The sequence below is a fragment of the Muntiacus reevesi genome, chromosome 3 (genome assembly GCF_963930625.1).
Source record: "Muntiacus reevesi chromosome 3, mMunRee1.1, whole genome shotgun sequence".
In the NCBI taxonomy this organism is placed as follows: domain Eukaryota; kingdom Metazoa; phylum Chordata; class Mammalia; order Artiodactyla; family Cervidae; genus Muntiacus; species Muntiacus reevesi.
The window spans coordinates 35,475,378-35,481,939 of record NC_089251.1 but is presented as its reverse complement, the minus strand read 5'-3'; positions in this window follow the sequence as shown (position 1 = coordinate 35,481,939).

The following is a 6,562-nucleotide window of genomic DNA, read 5'->3' as shown; positions in this document are numbered from 1 at the left end:
CTTGCTCTCCAGAATCACTCCCTGACTGGAAAATGTGTCAGTCTATTTATTTCTCACTCCCACTGGAAAAAAGGTGGGGTGGGGGGAGTGGTTGGTCATGATGTCATTCTTTCCACGGAACTTCTCAAAGGCATCACATTTCACGGTGACTTCCAGGCACCACTTGGGTTTCGCTGCACGGTACAGGACAGAATTGTCCAGAAGCACAAGTTTCTCTTCCTTCTGCCAGCATTCTGTCCCCTGCCCCCACCTCTGCCTGGGGTTTTCACTCCCTGAGAGTTTTGGAGGCAGCCCTGAAAAGCAACCTGGGAGCCACAAAGTGTAGGAAAGTTCTCTTAGCCTTTCTTGCAGAGATGACCTGCATCTGGGGAAACAGTTGCTGATTGGTGGGGATGGAGGGCAGGTGTTGGGCTCTGAGGGGGTAGGGGAAGGACTCCCTGGGGGCAAGGTTAGCATTTTCTGACACATCAGGGAGTTAGGAACAAAGGATAAAATGATTTTCCTAAAACCAGACAAAGAGTCAGCAACAGTTGGGACCATTGCATTCATCATAATTCTTGTTTACATTTCTCTGGAGAAGAGCTGAGACTTTCTAATTGAATTTCTGACTCCCACAAGCTGATGAGAGATGCTTTAGGCTACCAGACAGAACTGTAGGAAATCTGGACTCAGGCTAGGAATGCAAGCCCATCATTCATTCCCCCTATCAAAGGATCTAGATCTTCTGTCATTCAACATTGCTTCCATCTGCAGTCTGAGATACTAAGAAAACAAGCATTGATAAAATAAGAGAGGAGACCTATGCAGACCAATAAAGATAATGTGCCATGAACTGAGAAATGTGATTAATCCAGTCCAATTTTAAAGCTGTTTTTAAAATGTCTTTGTAATATTTCAACATATAGATAAAATCAGAGACTAATACAATGAACCCCTGTGGACATACTTTCCAGCTATATCAGTCAGGACAGAGTTTGTTGTGCTGTGATAGCAAACATCCCCAAATTTCAGTGACTGAAAGGAACAAAAGTTCATTTCTCACTCATCTACCTGTCCTTCACAGGCTACCTGGAGATATCATGTCTGCCTAGGGCCTGAGGCTTTGCCCCTAGCTGACCATGTTGGGCAACACTTTTGTGTGCGGGCTCGTGAGACCAGAAATGTAAGTCACTTCCACTCCGATTCATTGGCCAAAGGCTCCAGGCCACCCCTAACTTCAAAGTGAATGGAAAATGCAATCTTAACATGGGCCTGGAAGGCAGAGAGCCAGAGTATTTGGTAGACAGCATTAATGATGGCCACATCAGCTTTAGCAAATATTAGCATATTGTCTTATTTGCTTCAGGTCTTTTTACTTCAAAGAAAGTAAATATTAGAGACACAACTGAGTTTCCCTCCATACTCCTACCCACCCTGTTCTCCTCCCGCATTTCCCAGGCTGAAGCACCATTTTGAATTCAGTGTTAAATCATCTTCCTGCATGATTTTATATTTTTTACTGTATTTATTGCATTTTTATGTATCCATAAACATTATAAACTACTATTATGCTGAGCTAGCTTTTAATATATGTATGTGTGTGTACATAAACATTATCATAATCTTCTACAATGGGTATGTCTCCCCTAGCATTGCAATTATGAGATTTTTATCTATGCTGACACACACTGTATTGTATTCCATTGTATAACTATAATACAATTTAGTCATCCATTCTCTTGATGGGCATGCTGCAGCAAACATCTTAATACATGTCTCCTTGTGCACACATACAAGACAATACGCCTAGGAGTGGAATTTCTGGACATGACCACCTACAACTTTACTAGTAACTGCCAAATTGCTCTCCAAAGTACTTGTATCAATTTACAATCCCACTGGCAGTGAATGAGGCTCCATGACTTAACATCTTTGCCAGCACCTGGCATTGGCTAACATAAATTTTTGCTGATCTGGTGGGTGTGTATGGTATTACATTACTATTTTAATTGGTATTTCTTTGATTAATAGTGAGAGCAAGCATCTTTCTGTATTTTTATTGATCTTCCAGAGTTCCTCTCTGCAAATCGATAGTTTGTTATATTCTTTGCCCATTTCCCTCCATGTGTTGTTTATCTTTTTCTAATTAATCTTAAGAGATTTCTCTACATGTTATAGTAACTGTGAATATCTTCTCCCAGACTATGGTTTGTTTTCCCTTTGTTATAGTGGTCTTTTGTTGTATAGAAGTTAATTTTAATGTAGCAGCCAAGATTATCCATTTTTTTTTATGGTTTCTATTTGTATGTGTGTGTTTCTGAAAGAAATCTTTATCTTAAAGTCATGAAGAATTTTTCTGTACTTTCATCTTGTATTTTAAACTTATGCTTTTTGTTTTTAGCTCCTTAATGTACCGGGAGTTGATCTAGGGTAGAAATCTAATTTTATATTTTCCATATGGGTAACAGTTGCTCCTTAGACTCATTGATTAAATAGATGCACACTGATTTGTGACATTTCTGCCTTTCATTGTCTCCAAGTATGGGTGAGCCAGTGGCTGGGCTGTCTATTCTGCTCTACTGGTGTATCTTTTTGCCTAAACAATAGTGTCTTCATTACTAAGTATTTTGATAATAAGTCTTGATATCTGGTAGGGCAAGTTTTACCCTGTACTTTTTCAAAATTACTTCTCCATTATTCTTGGCTCTTTCCTCTTCCAAATGACTTTTGGGATCAGATTGTCTAGTTCCAAATGAAACAAAACATCCTGTTGGACTTTGATTAAAATTCCACAGATGAATTTGACATCCTTATGATTTTGAATGTTCCTATTTATTCATTTCATTTTGTATGATATGTGATACTGATTTCAGACTCTCCATAAGACCCCTCATTTCCTCCTTCGCTCCCCTCTCTAACCTTTCTCACTTAGATTCAAACATTGCTTACTTCCTATTTCTTATTGCAGCTTCAGTATTTTCACTTGTAGTTCTTATCTCCTTCAAAGGTCTCCTAATTCTTCCAACTTTTCCTGGTGTGCAAAAGGTAAAACCCATACACAAAATGACAAGAGGCAAAGAAAAGGGTTCCAATAGTCTCGTATGAGGAAATATAAGAGCATAATTATATACAGGGGGGTGCACAATAATCTCTTCTGAGCTTCAGGAGGTAGTATGCGTAGTGGGAAAGAAGCCATTCTGCTGAGCTGAGTTTGAATCCCAAGTCTATTGTTTACCAACTTCAATTTTGGGCAAATGACTTAACCTTACTTGGCCTGTTTTCCCTTCTGTCATGTAGGGGTGAAAGTATTAATTATCTCATAGTATTATTATAAGAAATAAATAAGTTAATGAATGTAAAGTACTTGAGACAGTGCCTGGTTTATTGTGTGTTATCTATGGTTGTCATTACTAAGACAGAATTTCCATGGCACACTGGGAATGTAGTCAGTTTGAATATTCAACCTAGATAATGTCAGAGAAACTCAATGATCTTAACATCAGCTGAATAATTTACTGGTTAGGCTTGTTTCTTCTCATCAAGTAGATGGTTACCATCCATATCGCTGCAGGTTTAATCACTAGTGGTCCTCAGTAGTGCTGGTTTAGTGTTAACCATGTTGCAAATTTCATAGAGTCATTGAATTCAGGGTTGGATGGTGCCCAAGAAAATCAAATCCAATTTCTTACCTCATGCTTGAAACCTCTTAAAATAAAGCTATAGAAAAGGAAGACATTTATGAAAGAAGATTAGAAAAGCAGGGATACTAAAAGGGTATCAGATCTACTTAAATACTAAAACTGAAGAGGACTTTCCTTGTGGTCCAATGGTTAAGAATCCCCCTACCAATGCAGGGGACATGGATTCTATCCCTGGTCTGGAAAGATCCTACATGCCTTGGAGCAACTGAATCCATGTGCCACAATTACTGAAGTCCACGCCTACGACCAGTGCTCTGCAACAAGAGAAGCCTCTGTGATGAGAAGCCTGAATTTAGCAACTACAGAAAGCCCGCGTGCAGTAGTGAAGACCCAGTGTAGCCAAAAAAAAGGAAAATGTTTTCTGAGGTTGGCCACTAAGAGAAGTTGAAAGTAAGGGCATGGTTCTAGGAAACTGATAGCCTTGGTCCGAAAGAAAGAATCTCATTCAGAAAAATGACTGTGCCTATGAAACCAAGGGCATATTCTGAAGAGTCCACATTATTGCCTAACTGGATTATTTGAAGGACTTGGAACAACCCTCTCCTCTCTTCCTGCTACCAGGCTGCCGAGAGACCGGGTATTTCTACCTTTTGTGTTCAGGCTTTGGATCTCCTTTTGAAATAAAATACATGTAATTTATGAGGAGTAAACCCATATCATCCAAAGAACTCTTAGATTGAATTCCTCAGCTTAGGCCTACCTGAGAGCAGGTCATAACGTATATGCATAGCAAAGGCACTTCTTCTGGGCAGAGGGAAAAGAAAATGCTCAGGATGTGGGACGCTGTTACAAGCAGGGAAGGCCAGAGTAGAAACTCAATGAAACCAGAGCAGGAGACGGTGAGGGGATGGAGTTAGGGTTAGGGGTATGAGTGAAGGCGTGGAAGGGGAGGGTGAAGAGTGATTGGAATCATCCACCTGGAGTTGGCTCTAGCTCTCAGAAGTTTCAAATGATCTGAAAAGCCATAGACCTGCGGGTAATCTTGCTCCCCTCCAAGGAAGCAGGGTTATATCAAGAACTATGGAGCACCATGTGGGCGCTCCCTTCAGGACGCAGGCTGCAGGGTCAGAGACTTTTACGTGCACTATGCTGGGTCCTTGAGGACAGCAGCACCCTGTTTACAGACACTTAAACATCTCTTTTGCTGCTCCTTACTCCCCAGGAAGCTGGATAGAATAGTGACATTATCCCCAAATTATGAAAAAGAAAACTAAGGATCAAAGAGGAGGGCAGTTTGCCATAGGTCCCACAGCTGGACAGGAAAGGACTCAGACCAGCAACCCATCGGGATCCCCAGGGCTGTCAGAAAGGAGGTTTGGGTCAAGCGGAGAGCTGCTTGAAGATATGGCAGACACTTACCCCAGGTCTTTATCTCAGAGCATGACTGGACTGTGCTGGGTGCTCCTGGTGTTTGCTCCCCTAGGGAGGGGTCTGCTAAAGGGGCTGCCAGCCTGTAGAGGTGACTGGGTGTGGGCACACAGTCTCACGGAGCTTGGTTGCTGCCCTGCCCCACAGCAGCTCCTACCCCAATACTGTGGCCACTGCCGCTCCTCTGTTCTCTAAATTCATTCATTCATTCAACACACAGTGAGCACAGGTGCAATAAGAATACTGAGACAAAACAGGCCCCTACCACTGCCTTTCACGGTGTCGGGGAGGGAAGCAGTGCCTAAACAGACAAGGACAGCAAAATGTTGACTTAATTTTCAGAGAGGGAGGATGCTGTAGTGGTTAGTATCACAGGCTTTGCAGCCAGAATGGGAAAAAGAATTAAGGAGAGAGGATAAATTTGGAAGTATAAAAACTGAGAATTTTGTATAAATAAAAAGCTTCTGTTGAAAGGATTCAGTGTATCTAAACAAGATAGATGAGAAAGAAGTCACACCTAGAAATATTGTAATGAAATTTAAGAATATTAGCAACAAGGAAAATTCTCCAAGTACTTATAAATAGAAAATAGATGAAATAAAAAGGAAAAAGAATCAGAATAACATGAAGCCACAGTAACGAAAATGGATATAAGAAAGCAATGAAGTGATATTTTAAATGTTGATGGAAAAAGACTTCAAACCTAGAGCTTTATATCCAATGAAGCTATCATTTAGATGCAAGTTTAAAAGATGCAATTAAAATAAAATAGTATTAAGTATATAATTATTAAGATAGTTTATATCCAAACCATTTTTGAAACATTCTTAAAGCTAATTTTTCAATGCAGGAAACTAGAAAAAAGCTCCAAAATAAACCTAGAAAAAGAAAGAGGAGGAGAGGAAAGGAAAACATACATATAATGTCAGAAATATGATAAACAGAGTGCAGAAACAAGACATAAAACAAGCTGGTTTCTTTAAAAGGTTACAAAATATACAAATAATATGTAACAAAATTAGTGAAGGAAAGAAAGAGAAGATGTAAATATGCAATTAATACTGAAAGAAGCATGAACACGAAAAATTTTGGATTAACAATTTTATGAAGAATTATAATTTGGAGACATTAAAATTGATACAATTTTGGAAAAATATGAAATTCTAAAATTGCAACAATAATAAATAGCAAACTGAATTGTCATGGGTTAATTAAGAATGACGATATAATCAAAGATGTTCCCTATTCCTGAAAAGCCCTAGGCTCCAGTGATTTTGTAGATAAGCTCTATCTACTTGTAAGAATGAGATAATACTGATATATACAAATTGTTCCAGAAAATAGAAGCCAGTTTCTCCTTTGCTATAACGTAGGTCTAACCTTCATAGCAAAGTCAGACAAAGGTGGTAAAAACAAACAAAAAACTATACAGCTATTTTATGTTGGGATATAGATATGAAATTCTAAATAAAATATTAGCTAACTTTATCCAACAGTATATTTATAAAGTTATG